Source organism: Hyla sarda, chromosome 3 (assembly GCF_029499605.1).
Source record: "Hyla sarda isolate aHylSar1 chromosome 3, aHylSar1.hap1, whole genome shotgun sequence".
Lineage (NCBI taxonomy): Eukaryota > Metazoa > Chordata > Amphibia > Anura > Hylidae > Hyla > Hyla sarda.
The window spans coordinates 288146363-288162796 of NC_079191.1; the positions used below are offsets into that span (position 1 = coordinate 288146363).

A 16434-nucleotide genomic window follows, 5' to 3' on the forward strand; every position below is an offset into this window, starting at 1 on the left:
TGTAATTGTGTGTCCCAAAATGTTACTGTAATCACTTATATGGTATACACATCCTGTGTACAGCTGTTATCTACTGCCATATGATCCTGTATATAATCACTTATATTGTATACAGATCCTTTATAGTATACTGGTCTGTGTATAGTGGTTTTATTCAGTACAGTATGGCAGTATTATCCAGTTTGAACATGAGCTGCACTCTTCCCCACCCCCCCAGACCAACCCTATATGGAGGTGCGACCCATAGACTGGTTTGAGTGGCATTGGGGCCGCTCTGCCAGTGGGTCGTTTCCCCCCCGTGGGCACAGGTGTTGCGGTGGTGGTGGTCGCAGCCTGGTGCTGCGCCATTTTATGCTAGGGACGTTAGGGACCCACTCTAAATAGGTGGCCTTGACGTGGCGAGTGGGCTTGTACTTTTTGATCAAAAATGTATACTAACAACCTGTTAGTTTTTGATATTATGCTGAGAAGCAATCAGATTATTATACAAGATTGTAGATGTGCACCATGTCTGTTTTCTACCCGAATTCACACTGTGTTTTTTATCCCCTCCTTTTTTTTTTGTTTGAACATGTGCTGCACTCTTCCCCACCCCCTCAGCCCAACCCTATATAAGTAGTAGTTAACTACACAAGGGCCATTTTTTTCCTAGCAGCCTCCCAGTCTGACTGGGAGAGCATGGTAAGTGAGCTATTACACCTTGTTCACACTGGTGTGGTGCTGTGCGGCGTCCGTTGCTGCCGTGGCGCCGTGTCTGCGTGGAGGTGCAACCCATAGACTGGTTTAAGTGGCATTGGGGCCGCTCTGCCAGTGGGTCGTTTCCCCCCCGTGGGCACTGGTGTCGCGGATGTGGTGGTCGCCGCCCGGTGCTACGCCATTTTATGCTAAGGATGTTAGGGACCCACTCTAAATAGGTGGCCTTGACGTGGCGAGTGGGTTTGTACTTTTTGATCAAAAATGTATACTAACAACCTGCTAGTTTTTGATATTATGCTGAGAAGCAATCAGATCATTATACAAGATTGTAGATGTGCACCATGTCTGTTTTCTATCCGAATTCTCATTATCCAGTTATGGTGTGGTGGTATATATTGTCACGATTCGGCTGGCAGGTGGTGGATCCTCTGATCCTCTGTGCCAGAGAGGGATTGACGTGGACCGTGTCGGTGGACCGGTTCTAAGTTACTACTGGTATTCACCAGAGCCCGCCGCAAAGCGGGATGGTCTTGCAGCGGCGGTAGCAACCAGGTCGTATCCACCGGCAACGGCTCAACCTCTCTGACTGCTGAGATAAGCGCGGTACAAGGGAGTAGGCAAGAGCAAGGTCGGACGTAGCAGAATGTCAGGGCAGGCAGCAAGGATCGTAGTCAGGGGCAACGGTAGGAGGTCTGGAACACAGGCTAGGAACACACAAGGAAATGCTTTCACTGGCACAATGGCAACAAGATCCGGCGAGGGAGTGCAGGGGAAGTGAGGTATAAGTAGGGAGTGCACAGGTGAGGATACTGATTAGGTCTGCTGCGCCAATCAGTGGCGCAGTGGTCCTTTAAATCGTAGAGACCCGGCGAGCGGGCGCGTCCCGCGTCGCGAATCGCATCCCGGCTGGGAGTAATATCGCAGCGCGCCCGGTCAGCAGGTCCGACCGAGGCGCTGCGAATGAGAGGAGGCTGCGAGCGCTCCGGGGAGGAGCGGGGACCCGGAGCGCTCGGCGTAACAGTACCCCCCCCCCTTGGGTCTCCCCCTCTTCTTGGAGCATGAGAACCTGAGGACAAGACTTTTGTCTAGGATGTTGTCCTCAGGTTCCCAAGATCTCTCCTCTGGGCCACAATTCTCCCAATCAACCAAGAAGAATTTTTTACCTCTGACTGTCTTGGACGCTAGAATCTCCTTCACCGAGAAGACGTCAGACGAACCGGAAACAGGAGTGGGGGAAACAACTTTGGGAGAGAAGCGGTTAAGGATGAGTGGTTTAAGGAGAGAGACATGGAAGGCATTGGGAATACGGAGAGAAGGAGGAAGAAGGAGTTTGTAAGAAACAGGGTTGATCTGGCACAAGATTTTGAAAGGACCAAGATAGCGTGGTCCCAGTTTATAACTGGGGACACGAAAGCGGACATACTTAGCGGAGAGACATACCTTGTCTCCAGGAGCAAAATTGGGGGGAGTTCTTCTTTTTTTATCAGCAAATTTTTTCATCCGGGATGAGGCCTGTAAAAGAGAATTTTGGGTTTCTTTCCATATGGTGGAAAGATCTCGAGTCACATCATCAACAGCGGGCAAACCAGAGGGCATGGGAGTGGGGAGGGGAGGAAGAGGGTGACGGCCGTACACCACGAAGAATGGGGATTTAGCAGAAGATTCGGAGACTCTGAAGTTGTATGAGAATTTGGCCCATGGTAGAAGATCTGCCCAGTCATCCTGGCGGGAGGAAACAAAATGTCGTAAATAGTCACCCAGGACCTGATTAATTCTTTCTACTTGCCCATTGGATTGGGGATGATAAGAAGAAGAGAAGTTTAATTTGATCTTGAGCTGCTTACAGAGGGCCCTCCAGAATTTAGACACAAATTGAACGCCTCTATCCGAGACAATATGCGTGGGCAACCCGTGAAGGCGAAAAATGTGTGTAAAAAATTGTTTTGCCAACTGAGGCGCAGAAGGAAGGCCTGGAAGAGGGATAAAATGTGCCATCTTGGAAAATCGATCAACGACCACCCAAACAACTGTGTTTCCACGGGATAAGGGCAGGTCAGTAATAAAGTCCATACCAATCTGTGACCAAGGTTGTTCAGGAACAGGCAGAGGATGAAGGAGACCAGCAGGCTTCTGGCGAGGAGTCTTATCCCGGGCACAGACAGTACAGGCCCGCACGAAATCAACAACATCAGTCTCCAGAGTTGGCCACCAATAAAATCGAGAGATGAGTTGAAAGGATTTTTTGATGCCCGCATGGCCTGCGAGGTGGGAGGAGTGTCCCCACTTGAGAATCCCGAGGAGAAACGAAGGTCTTCCCTGGAGGAGTTTGTCTGATGGAAGCTGGAGAAGTGGAGATCAGACAGTCCGGAGGAATGATGTGTTGCGGAGAGGCTTCCACTTCAGAGGCATCCGATGAACGAGAGAGGGCGTCAGCCCTAATGTTCTTGTCAGCAGGGCGAAAATGGATTTCAAAGTTAAAACGGGCAAAGAACAACGACCACCTAGCCTGGCGGGGGTTCAGTCGTTGGGCAGACTGGAGATAAGAGAGATTCTTGTGATCAGTGTATATAATAACTTGGATCCCTCCAGCAGGTGCCTCCATTCCTCAAGCGCCAATTTTATGGCCAGTAATTCTCGATCACCAATGGAGTCGTTTTTCTCCGCCAGACAGAAGGTCCTAGAAAAAAACCCACAAGTAACAGCATGCCCGGAAGAATTTCTTTGTAGAAGAACTGCTCCAGCTCCCACTGAGGAGGCGTCTACCTCCAATAAGAAGGATTTAGATGGGTCAGGTCTGGAGAGTACGGGAGCAGAAGAAAAGGCAGACTTGAGATGTTTAAATGCGTCTTCCGCTTGAGGAGACCAGGACTTAGGATTGGCATTTTTTTTGGTTAGAGCCACGATAGGAGCCACAATTGCAAAGGCCAAAGGGCATGACCAGATACTCAAAGTGTCCATCTCTGGTGTTAAATGCAGTCTTCCATTCGTGCCCCTCCCTGATGCGGATGAGATTATAAGCACCTCTTAAGTCCAGCTTGGTAAAGATGTGGGCGCCTTGTAGGCGGTCAAAAAGTTCCGAGATAAGAGGTAGGGGGTAGCGGTTTTTTACCGTGATTTTATTAAGTCCGCGGTAATCAATGCAAGGGCGTAGGGAGCCATCTTTTTTGGAGACAAAAAAAAAATCCAGCTCCGGCAGGAGAGGAGGACTTGCGGATAAACCCCTTTTTTAAGTTCTCCTGGATGTATTCCGACATGGCTTGGGTTTCTGGAGCAGACAGAGGATAGATTCTGCCCCGGGGTGGAGTAGTACCCGGGAGGAGGTCAATAGGACAGTCATAAGGCCTGTGAGGAGGCAAAGTCTCTGCTTGTTTCTTGCAAAAAACATCAGCATAGTCCATATAGGCCTTAGGAAGACCAGATACCGGGGGAACAACAGGGTCTCGACTGTGAGTACTGGGAGCCGGTTTAAGACAGTCCTTGTGGCAAGAAGTACCCCAGTTCTTGATTTCCCCTGTGGTCCAATCAAGGGTTGGGGAATGGCGTTGAAGCCACGGTAATCCAAGAAGAATCTCTGAAGTGCAGTTAGAGAGGACCAAAAATAAAAAATTTTCGTGATGGGGTCCGAGGCACATTAAGAGAGGTTCCGTGCGGTAACGCACGGTACAGTCCAATCTTTCATTGTTAACAGAGTTGAAGTAGAGGGGTCTGGCGAGACTGGTCACCGGGATGTTGAACCTGTTGATGAGAGAGGCTGAAATAAAATTTCCTGCAGATCTGGAATCCAAGAAGGCCATGGCAGAGAAGGAGAAGGTAGAAGAAGATATCCGCACAGGCACAGTAAGACGTGGAGAGGCAGAGTTCACATCAAGAGCTGTCTCACCTTTGTGCGGAGTCAGTGTGCATCTTTCCTGGCGAGGAGGACTGATAGGACAATCCTTCAAGAAATGTTCGGTACCGGCACAGTACAGGCAAAGGTTCTCCATGCGGCGTCGTGTCCTCTCTTGAGGTGTCAAGCGAGACCGGTCAACTTGCATAGCCTCCACGGCGGGAGGCACAGGAACGGATTGCAGAGGACCAGAGGAGAAAGGAGCCGGGGAGAGAAACCGCCTCGTGCGAACAAAGTCCATATCCTTGCGGAGCTTCTGACGACTTTCGGAAAAACGCATGTCAATGCGGGTGGCAAGATGAATGAGTTCATGCAGGTTAGCAGGAATTTCTCGTGCGGCCAGCACATCTTTAATGTTACTGGATAGGCCTTTTTTAAAGGTCGCACAGAGGGCCTCGTTATTCCAGGATAATTTGGAGGCCAGAGTACGGAATTGGATGGCGTACTCGCCAACAGAAGAATTACCCTGGACCAGGTTCAACAGGGCAGTCTCGGCAGAAGAGGCTCGGGCAGGTTCCTCAAAGACACTTCGAATCTCCGTGAAGAAGGAGTGTACCGAGGCAGTGACAGGATCATTGCGGTCTCAGAGCGGTGTGGCCCATGACAGGGCTTTCCCAGACAGAAGGCTGACTACGAAAGCCACCTTAGACCTTTCAGTTGGAAACTGGTCCGACATCATCTCCAAATGCAGGGAACATTGTGAAAGAAAACCACGGCAAAACTTAGAGTCCCCATCAAATTTATCCGGCAAGGATAATCGGAGGCTGGAAGCGGCCACTCGCTGCGGAGGAGGTGCAGGAGCTGGCGGAGGAGATGATTGCTGAAGCTGTGGTAGTAGCTGCTGTAGCATCACGGTCAGTTGAGACAGCTGGTGGCCTTGTTGCGCTATCTGATGCGACTGCTGGGCGACCACCGTGGTGAGGTCGGCGACAACTGGCAGCGGGACCTCAGCAGGATCCATGGCCGGATCTACTGTCACAATTCGGCTGGCAGGAGGTGGATCCTCTGTGCCAGAGAGGGATTGGCGTGGACCGTGTCGGTGGACCGGTTCTAAGTTACTACTGGTATTCATCAGAGCCCGCCGCAAAGCGGGATGGTCTTGCAGCGGCGGTAGCAACCAGGTCGTATCCTCCGGCAACGGCTCAACCTCTCTGACTGCTGAGATAAGCGCAGGACAAGGGAGTAGGCAAGAGCAAGGTCGGACGTAGCAGAAGGTCAGGGCAGGCAGCAAGGATCGTAGTCAGGGGCAATGGCAGGAGGTCTGGAACACAGGCTAGGAACACACAAGGAAACGCTTTCACTGGCACAATGGTAACAAAATCCGGCGAGGGAGTGCAGGGGAAGTGAGGTATAAGTAGGGAGTGCACAGGTGAGGATACTGATTAGGCCTGCTGCGCCAATCAGTGGCGCAGTGGTCCTTTAAATCGTAGAGACCCGGCGCGCGCGCACCCTAAGGAGCGGGGCCGCGTGCGCCGGGACAACACAGACGGGGAACGGGTCAGGTACGGGAGCCGGGATGCGCATCGCGAGGTCCGACCGGGGCGCTGCGAATGAGAGGAGGCTGCGAGCGCTCCGGGGAGGAGCGGGGACCCGGAGCGCTCGGCGTAACATATATTTACTTCTTGTATACCAGTATTATTGGTCATGGAAATTTACCTACGTTAAAGTGTTTCTTACATATATATATATATATATATATATATATATATATATATATATATATAAATTTTTGTTTATTGTGTGTGGGATTTGGGTGGAATAGGGACGTGGCAGAAGATGGACAAGCTGCAGAGCCTAGCAGGGGCCCTTGCCTTTTTTTGGTCTGGGGGCCCCGAGTGTTGTCAGTCCGCCCCTGCTTCCCCCCACATTAGGTTGGCAGTATAGTTCGCCCACATTAGGTTGTAGTTCCCCCACATTAGGTAGGCAGTGGTCCCCACAGACATACAGCCTTCAGCCATATACAGTGTATGGCTGGAGGCTGTATGTCTGTGTACTGCCCCACTCAAGTTCTCCGACCACCTGGTTCTTCTATAGGCCATAGCAGTATGTCCCAGGACCGGAGGAGCGGTGGTCGGAGCACCGAAGATGACGTGCCACTGGTAACTTACCATGCACGCATCCTCACTGCTCCGCTCCTCTCTGCTCTGTTCTGTTCCTGTGGGCGCACGCAGGGGACGTCAGTGATGTCCATACAAGTGCTACCTCCCGGCGGCACCTGCGTTTTTAAGATTAACTCAGGGCCGCAGAAAGGTGCCCTGAACGTGAGGGGGAAAATTAATTTCGCTGCAATCAATTGCACCGTTGACCAACCCCCCCCCCCCCCCCCCCCCCCCGGATCCGCCACTGGTCAGCGAATAGTGCTCAACTCAGAAGGGGGTTAAGTGAACCAGCAATGTGTACACATTGCAGGTTCACTGTAAATTCTCGCCGGACTGTAAATATACGACGTATATCGTATATCTACTGATCATCATCAGCTGTGCTCCCGACTCTGTAGCCCGAGTCCCGATCTATGCAGGGACATTTTCCAGCCAAAATGCTGTGTGGCTGCAGAGGGACATAGGGATGCTATGCATCCATACTTCCCTCCGAGGATGCTGAAACAATTATAACGGCCCCATGGGTGGCAGAGGCTGAGAGAAGGAAGGCTTATAGAGCTACAAGTGGCCTAACCCTGGAGTCTTAGACACTAATGTAAAAAATGGTTGTATATATTTCCATTCCATAGATCTGTCACACCCCCTACTTGTGACTTAGTATCCAGGCCTTCACGGTTTCTACTGGACTGCTTACATATGGCAAGTCATGTTTGCATTTTTTTGGTTGGGGATTATTAACCTGTAGGTTATTGCCCTAAAAGGCCATGCTTTTTTCAAAAGATTATATAAAACGAGGCAGCTTTACAATTTGTTTGATTTTAAATATATACATATATATATATATATATATATATATATATATATATATTTATTTATTTTTTTTTTTTTTTCTTATTTTTTAGGAAAAATTATTTCTAAAGTTCTGTCTCCCTATACCATGTAAATCTCTGGTGTCTGCCTGTGGCAACACTCCTGGACTGTCAGAACACTGGAAGTGGGGGCAGGCTTAGCATTGTGCTTCTGGCCTGTCAATCACTGTGTTAAGCGAGGCACAGTGTGGGAGCTGTGGGCGCTGCTTTCATTGACGACATTGGGAGAGCAGACTGAGAGGCTGAGCGGCCCTTAGCAGTGTCTTCCATCTCAACCACAGACATCCCTGCAGCCTTTCTCTTTATAACTGTTGAAAACATGGTGGAAGCAATGTACTGTATATCTTTAGGGGATAAGTTACCTTTCACCACAGAACTCCTTTAAAGGGGTAGTCCAGTGGTGAAAAACGTATCCCCTATCCTAAGGATAGGGGATAAGTTTGAGATCGCGGGGGGTCCGACCGCTGGGGCCCCCTGCGATCTCTCTGTACGGGGCCCCGGCTCTCCGCTGAGATAGCGGGTGTCGACCCCCGCACGAGGCGGCGGCCGACACGCCCCCTCAATACATCTCTATGGCAGAGCCGGAGATTGCCGAAGGCAGCGCTTCGGCTCTGCCATAGAGTTGTATTGAGGGGGCGTGTCGGCCGCCGCCTCGTGCGGAGGTCGACACGCCCCCTTCCAGCGGGCTGTCGGGGCTCCGTACAGGAGATCGCGGGGGGCCCCAGGGGTCGGACCCCCCGCGATCTGCAACTTATCCCCTATCCTTAGGATAGGGGATAAGTTGCTCACCACTGAATCACCACTGGACTACTCCTTTAAATAGCTATCTTTTATAATCAACATGAATTATGCTCCATGATGTGACATATAGATTGTTTTAATTTTAAACGATTTGTTACTATTTTAAAGAATGCTAAAATCCTGCATTTTTTACACTGGTCGTTGAGCCACACAATAGGCTGACACTACTGTTCTGAAGACATCACGTTTTACGAGTCATCTTATTCATCTCATTGTTAACCCAGGCAGAATAACAATGCAAGGTAACGCCCCCATTATAGAATTAGAAATAGATAGACGTATGTCTTTTTTCAACCGTACTATCTATGTAAAAAAAAGACAAAAAAAAAAAACTATATCACAAGATCTGTCACTGACAATAGATGGTGGCCACAGCTTACCTCCCTCCACTCTTGCTGTTAGCCTACGATAGGGCTCTGCTGTCATCCTACAATGGGACCTCACTTTTTTTGAATTGTTCTGCATATGTGTATTTTGTTTTTTATAACACTTAATAAGTTAAATTAACAAGTCTGGACATGTTTTACCGAGACATATTAATGTTTGGCCTGAGCAGACATGTAAAGGAGCTTTATGCATTTGTTAAACAATGAGTTACAATGTTAAAAAAGAATGTTAGCTCTAATCTATATTTCAACAAATCTTGATTATTATCCTTTAAGAATAAACTGTTGCACAGTGTTATGTTAAGCGGCCGTGTATGGTAAAGGGATTTATCGAACACCACACAGGTAATACCTTTGTCATGTACTTTTCCTCAGGCCCTGCATTAGCCATAAGACATGCCAAAGCATAATTGTGTTGCAGATGCTATCCACTATGTTGGTTAATGTATACATTTTCTATACTTTTTCTGATTAAATAATTTTTATTGGCTACTTCTTAATACTTCAGTACAGTGATCCCTCAACATACGAGGGTAATTCGTTCCAAATGAACCATCGTTTGTTGAAACTATCGTATGTTGAGGGATCCGTGGAATGTAAAGTATAGGACAGTGGTCTACAACCTGCAGACTTCCAGATGTTGCAAAACTACAACATTCAGCATGCCCGGACAGCCAACGGCTGAGTATAACCTCCACTGGTATTGGAGGTTATACTCACGTGTCTTCTGCTCCGGACCGTCACCGCTTGTCACCGCTGCCCTGGATGTCGCCCTCCATAGCTGTCGCCGTGTCCCTGGGGTGTCCCCGACGCTTCGGCAAGGCCTCTGCTTCCCCGGCATCCTCGCTCTCACGTCACCACTATCACGTTGCTACACACGCTGCTCCTATTGGATGACGGGACGGCGTGCGCAGCGACGTGATGACGACGATGGAGAGCGCCGACGATGCAGGGGATCCTGAAGAGGATGCGCCAGAGCCCCAAGGACAGGTAAGTGATCGTCAGCGGACCACCCGGGGCACCGTAAACAGCTATCCGGCGGCAGCTGAAGCAGTCAGCGCTGCCGGATAGCCGTTTATGCGTCTTAAAATCCAATAGGTATTTATTAGCTACGATAATGGTAACAGAAAACAAAAAACAGGGGGGGGGGAGCAATCTTGTACGGACTACGCGTTTCGAAAGGTATCCCTTTCTTCCTCAGACCCTTTCTTACTGAGACCTGAGGAAGAAAGGGATACCTTTCGAAACGCGTAGTCCGTACAAGATTGCTTCCCCCCCCCTGTTTTTTATTTTCTGTTACCTTTATTGTAGCTAATAAATACCTATTGGATTTTAATACTGCAGTCTGCAGTTCAATTTCACCAGTACCAGTGAAGCGCTCCAGCACTGTCGGCATTTTTGGGGAAGCCTCCTGCCAGAGACACCCCTCACTCCTTCCATTGTATTTTACCGCCCTCCAGCGGTTCCGACATCCAGCTGCTCCTGGTCAATTAAAGTGGTCCTCCACCGACCCCTGCACACTACACGTGCAGAGAGACGTGTGACCCCTACCTCCATCCAAGCTCTGCTAATCCTAAGGGCTGAGGGGCGCAGGGATCTCCCAACATCTGCCCCGCATCTGGATACCTCTGCCCGCATCCTGCGATCGGAGGACCAAAGCACCTCCTCCTGTAGCACCGCTACCTGCAGCACCGCTTTTCCAGCTAACGGTACCAACAGTAACCTGCTCCTGCAGAACATCCACGGCCAGTGGAGAAGATCCAGTAGCAGAGGAGACCTCCAGCGGCATCGGGATTCCCGCCGCACTCCCCCCAAAGCGCTGTCCAGAGTTGTGCCTGCTCGCTAGCACAACGTGACAAGGTGAGCAGGCATTTCATTTCCTAATACCTCTGCCTATCTAGCGCTCTTTTTAGCAAAGGTAAAGGCACCATCAAGGCACCATCTCTGTGTTTTTTCTTTCCATATATATCCTGTTTTTTCTTTCCATATATATCATGTTGAAATTATCGTATGTCGGAGCCATCGTAGGTCGGGGGTCACTGTAATCACTTGCTACTTGCTTTTCTTTATTTTTATCTTTTATCTTTTTTTTTTTTTTAAATAACAGGAGGGGCCCTTTTCACAGGAGGCAAAGCTATTGCCACAGTGATCAAACTTGCAATCCACTCTTAAACTTTAATCTGCAAATACAAATGTTTGTGTTGCCATCAACCTGAATCCTAATCAGATACAATGCATTTGGAAAGTCACCTGTGAGCCAAACAGTTCTTTTGTCAAATGGGTTATACATGTAAGGCAAAGTGCAGAAATCTGGACTCTTTAGTCAGATGCAAACAACTGGAAATTCTGCTAAACATTATGTGCAAACCCAAGTAAAATACAATCTCATTGGCCCAGTTTTAGGTTACAGGTTTTAACCCCTTAACAACCAAGGACATGTATACACGTCCTTGTGCCGTTAACGGGGTATGGTACGGGCTCACACGCCCCCCCCCCCCCCCCCTGACGAAGCTCATATGCGAAACACGCGCAGTGGGTGTGGTGTTCGTGTTTGTATAGGTGCAGGGCAGGTATTCCTTTCTATTACATGTTTTAAGTTGAGCCGGTTCCTCACTTCTGTACACTGTTATACTTACCTTTCGCCTGGCAGTATTGCAGCTATATTCTCTACTAACAAGTGTATAGTCTTTGTGGGTATTAATCTATGCTCAGATACTGTGTTTATTGGTACTTTATGTATCTTATGCCTACCTTACTAATCTTGTAACTCTTTTTTCTGTACTGATCATCTGTGTGCCTATGCTCCTCTTGAGTTTTTTGTGTATTTTTAATCTAACATACCTTGTGTTTTCAATAAAGATTTTTTTTATATTTTTGAGTACTTTATTGGTGTTGATACCCTTATTTAGGTGTTTACCACATAGCACTCACTCTGACCATAGGTCCATAAAGAGATAAGTGTATGCAGAAGGGTTTTTGTTTAGCAATTCTGCTCACAGTCCTCCAAACTTTACACAGTGCCATGATTACTACACATGCAACCCAGCTTTGTCTCAGGGGAGATGGTTATTGCACCTGGAACAGTGATTTGGCTTAAGCAGGATAGGCCTAAATTTTACTGATTAAACCTAGAAGGTAAACTACGTGTATGCACTTTTATGTGACTGACCAGTCTTCCTAGCAGGAGCAAAGCAAAGAGAAATTTGTGTTACTCTGGCTAATGAATGAACTGGTTTTGGGTCCAGCCCTTTGGATTGGTGGTTGGACTAGAAACTCCTTCCTCAGTCCTTTCAGGAACTTCTGCATAAAAGCTAGCTGGGAGTGTGTCCTGTGATCAATGGTTTACTCAGTACAGAATATGCAAATGTTTAACCCTTTCAGATTTGTTATATCTCGTATGCTGCAATGGCAGTATAACACACAGAAACAGTTATGCAAGTAAATCCATGATGTCCCCCATACAGATTCAGGCACTCAGGGTAGAATAGGAATTCCTCAGCCACACTACGGCCCTCATTTACTAAGAGTGTAGAGTTTTTGGTTGTCAGTATTTATTTATTTTTTGTCCTCTGTTTTTTTCCGTGTGTTATTTACTAAGAAGTCGCACAGTATCCTTTTTTTGTCACACACAGGTTTTTTTTAATCCTCAATGGAAAGGACAAAAAATGCAGGAAAAAACTGTTTCTCTTCCAGGATATGAGAATCTGAGGCAAAATACACCACCACAACAACCAGCAATGCATTAGCATGAAATTTGCAAAGCATTTGCCAAATTCCTGAGGCAACATTTTCAGCAACATTTACAAAAAGTTTAAATACCCAGAGGCTGCAAGCCACAGCGACGACATTCTACAGTCCAGGTGGAAGAAAAGGCTGAAAGTAGATTATGTTGGCAATACTACGAATAAAGTTGTGCAATACCTTTTTAATAAACCACAGATAATATTAGAAAGTACTACCATGAAACAATGCCAACAACAAAGACAACAGCATTTAAAATACACATTTAGGGAATATTTCTTCACACTTAGTTGCACAGTTTTGTCCATATATACTATTAACTCAGGAAGATATGTCTGTATGAAATGCAAGTTAAATGAATGAGTCTTTTTAATTTGGGTTTACCTTATTTATTCATATTGGGAATAATAATCATGCTTTGGAAAGTCCTGACCATTTTACCACACATTTTTACACCAGCCTCTGGCAGTGGGGTTTTCACAATCCACTCTTCGCTTTTTCGTTGGGTTTTGGACAAAAAAAACGAGGGGTTTTGGGAAAACGTTGGGTTATGTCCATTTTTTGAAAAGCGACGCCCCTTAGTAGGGTTTTACCAAAACTCTCAGAGTGATATTTGACATTGTTGTTTTTTTTAGACGCACAATTTCGCAGACATAGTGTAGGGTTTTTACTAGTGGGAAATGTTGTTTCAGACTTGTAGGATTCCTCTCTATTTACTTTAGGGATCACAGATTTAGTCAGGAAACTTTTCTGACCAGCTTTTTCTAGGTGTTTCCAGCCATTTAGTCACAGGATTTTCCTGGAATTCAATAGTTGGATTGGCCACGTCCCCTTTGTGACATATTGGCCCTTTTTGGCTTTTCACAATGCAATGTCAGGTGTTTTGGATTTTCCTGGTGCCCACTGTTGCACAGTGTCTGAGACATGTCTCAGACACTAAGCTAAAACCCACTAGTTTTTGTTGTTTTGGTGCACAGTGTCTGAGACATGTCACTGTGCGACAGTGTGCACCAGGAAAATCCAACTAACCCGACATTGCATTGTGAAAAGCCAGGAGGAGGCATGGCCTGTCACAAAGGGGGCGTGATAGTCCCAAAAGGGGGCGTGGTTTCACAACCCAACCGATTTACTATTGAATTCCACCTAGAAAAAGCTGGTCAGAAAATTATCCTGACTTGTAAATCTGTGATCCCCATAGTAAATAGAGAGGAATCCTGCAATCTGAAACAACATTTCACACTAGTAAAAACCACACACTCCTATTAAATGAGGCCCACTGTGCACCAATATAACTTGGAAAAACCTGACAAAAACTAGTATGTTTTAGCTTAGTAAATGAGGGCAATTGTCGCACAGGCGTGTGTCAAAATTTAGCCCGCAAATTTTTGTCCGCGTACATCTTATATTTTGTAGCAGGGATACAGGTACTGGGACACTGAAAACTGTCTCTGCTATACTTTTACTGCTTCCTAGCTGAATTAGCTTTTTCATTGTATCTATCCTTCAAGCTGTTCTTCATAGGAGATTTTTCCCAGTTCTTGGCTGTACTCTGCTCATTTTCTTCAGGCCACTGGATTCCAGCAGTGTTTCCCCAGTATTGTAACAATGACTTCCCCAAGTAACAGCTGAAATGATTCGGGTAGAATTTGGAATATAGTTCTTGAATTATATATTTTTTAACTTACTTCTACCTTCTTTCCCTTATTTTCCATCGTCTGCCTTTTTAATGTTAGACTATAGCAAGAACTTATGGGGTTTTTTTTTTCATGATCACAACTGTTCTATTTACAAATGGATCACTATCCCCCCCTGGTGTTGATATATGTTCATTACATGAGCTTTTTATTTTATTTTGTAAGCTATGTTAAAATGACATTGATTTAGGCTAAGTTTCCACTTGGTTTTTTTCTGGCAGTTTTTGGAAAACTGTCACTGCAGTTTTTGAGCCAAAGTCAGAAGTGGATCCATAAGGGAGGAGAAGTGTAAGTTCTTCCTTTATATGTCCTATTCCTTTTGAATACACTTCTGGCTTTGACTTAAAAACTGCAGTGGCAGAAATCCAAAAACTGCCAGAAAAAAAACCAAGTGGAAACTTAGCCTAAATATATTCGTGGAACAAAATGTTATTGTGTGTATCATTAACCCCTTAAGGACCCTGGGCACCTGGGCTTTAAGGACCCATGACGTATGAGTACGTCATGGCGTTTTCCGGTCTCTGCCGCTCACCGGGCAGAGATCGGAACGGCATGCCCCCCCCCCCCCATGTCGGTGATCGCAGAAAATCGGATGTCAATTCAGACATGCAATTTTCTCCTATTCCGGGCTGATCGGGTCTCTGGTGACCCGATCACCCAGAAAATTGTGATGATCGGAGCTGTCAGTGACAGCCCTGATCATCTTACAGGGTAGGAGTGAAGTTGCAATGCTGCGATCTCCTCCTATCCCCTGCCGTTAGTCAGAATTGATTCTGACCAATGGCAGAGTAACCCCCCGTTCTGGCCACCCATGGATGTCGAGGGGATCGTGGGAAGAAGATGGAGGCCAGGTACCTTACCTGAAGATGCCTGGGAACAGCTCATCGTCGCTGGAGACTGCTGGATCCTTGCTCATGTAGGGAAGCGACGGTGGGGGGGGGGGGGGGGAATTCAAAATGAAAGTAAAGTGATCTTTACTGTGGCAACCACTAAGAAGGTCAAACTGCAACTCCCAGCATGTTACAGTGGTGCCCAAACGGTAGCCCTCCAGATGTTGCAAAACTACAACTCTCAGCATGCCTAGACTGCCCAGGCATGCTGGAAGTTGTAGTTCTGTAACATCTGTCCCTTCAGATTTTGCAATTTTCATGACATTTTTGAAAATTGCTGCTCTACTTTGAAGCCCTCTAATTTTTTCAAAAAGCAAAAATGTGTCCATTTTATGATGCCAACATAAAGTGAACATATTGTATTTGTGAATAAAAATTAAATGTATTGGGAATATCCATTTTCCTTAAAAGTAGAGAGTTTAAAATTTAGAAAAATGCAACTTTTGGGATTTTTCACCAAAAAAGGATGCAAGTAACGACAAAAATTTACCACTAAAATAAAGGTGAATATGTCGCTAAAAAACAATCTCAGAATCAGAATGATAACTAAAAGCATCCCAGAGTTATTAATGTTTAAAGTGACAGTGGTCAAAAATGGCCGGGTCGTAAGGTGTAAAATGGCTGGGTCCTTAAGGGGTTAAAGGGGGTCTCCAGCATTGAAATAAATTGCATAACTTTTATAATATTAATAGACAAATACTTCCTATCCTCTACACTAGAAATCCCAAATTGTTGGCAAATTTTATAAATTACAAACTGTACATGGTTGTGCTGACAGATCTGACAAATGATCAGCCATCAACCATAAGTTTTACCCTCGAGTCCTCACTTTTTTTTCTTAAATATGTGACAGAGGGTATCTCTGCGTCTAGCCGCCACTCATCACCCTACCTTTGTAGAAATATTTATAAATTTAGCTGACAGCCTATGCATAAAGCAAATTTAAAGGGGTTTAACCACTTAAGGACCAAGGACGTACCGGTACGTCCTGAGTCCTTTCCCTTTCTATAACCTGGGGCCACGACGTGGCCCCGCGTCATAGCAGGTCGGGCCCGGCCTCTAACAATGGCCGGGACCCGTGGCTAATAGCGCACGGCAATGATCACGGTGCCGCGCGCTATTAACCCTTTTGACGCGGCGTTCAACATTAAAGTGAAAGTAAATCACTGCCGGTTAGCTCAGGGGGCTGTTCGGGATGTCCGCGGCATCCCGAACAGCTGTGGGACACGAGGAGGGTCTCCTACCTTGCCTCCTGGTGTCCGATCGCCGAATGACTGCTCAGTGCCTGAGATCCAGGCATGAGCAGTCAAGAGGCAGAATCATTGATCACTGGTTTCCTATGAGAAACCAGTGATCAATGTAGAAGATCAGT

At 46.8% G+C, this 16434-nt stretch overlaps 1 protein-coding gene across 2 annotated transcripts in view; it reads right to left on the reverse strand.

Annotated features, from left to right (window-relative positions):
- LOC130362407 (uncharacterized) overlaps positions 1–16434 on the reverse strand; it is a 92261-nt gene that overhangs the window by 39832 nt on the left and 35995 nt on the right. Inside the window, exon 1 of one of the 2 annotated variants that reach the window (XM_056566812.1) lies at positions 8732–8779. The exons of the other annotated variant lie outside the window; for it this stretch is intronic. The gene's annotated coding sequence lies outside the window, so the exon portion shown is untranslated. Of the gene's footprint in view, positions 1–8731; positions 8780–16434 lie in introns of those variants that run through there. 2 annotated transcript variants of the gene reach the window in all.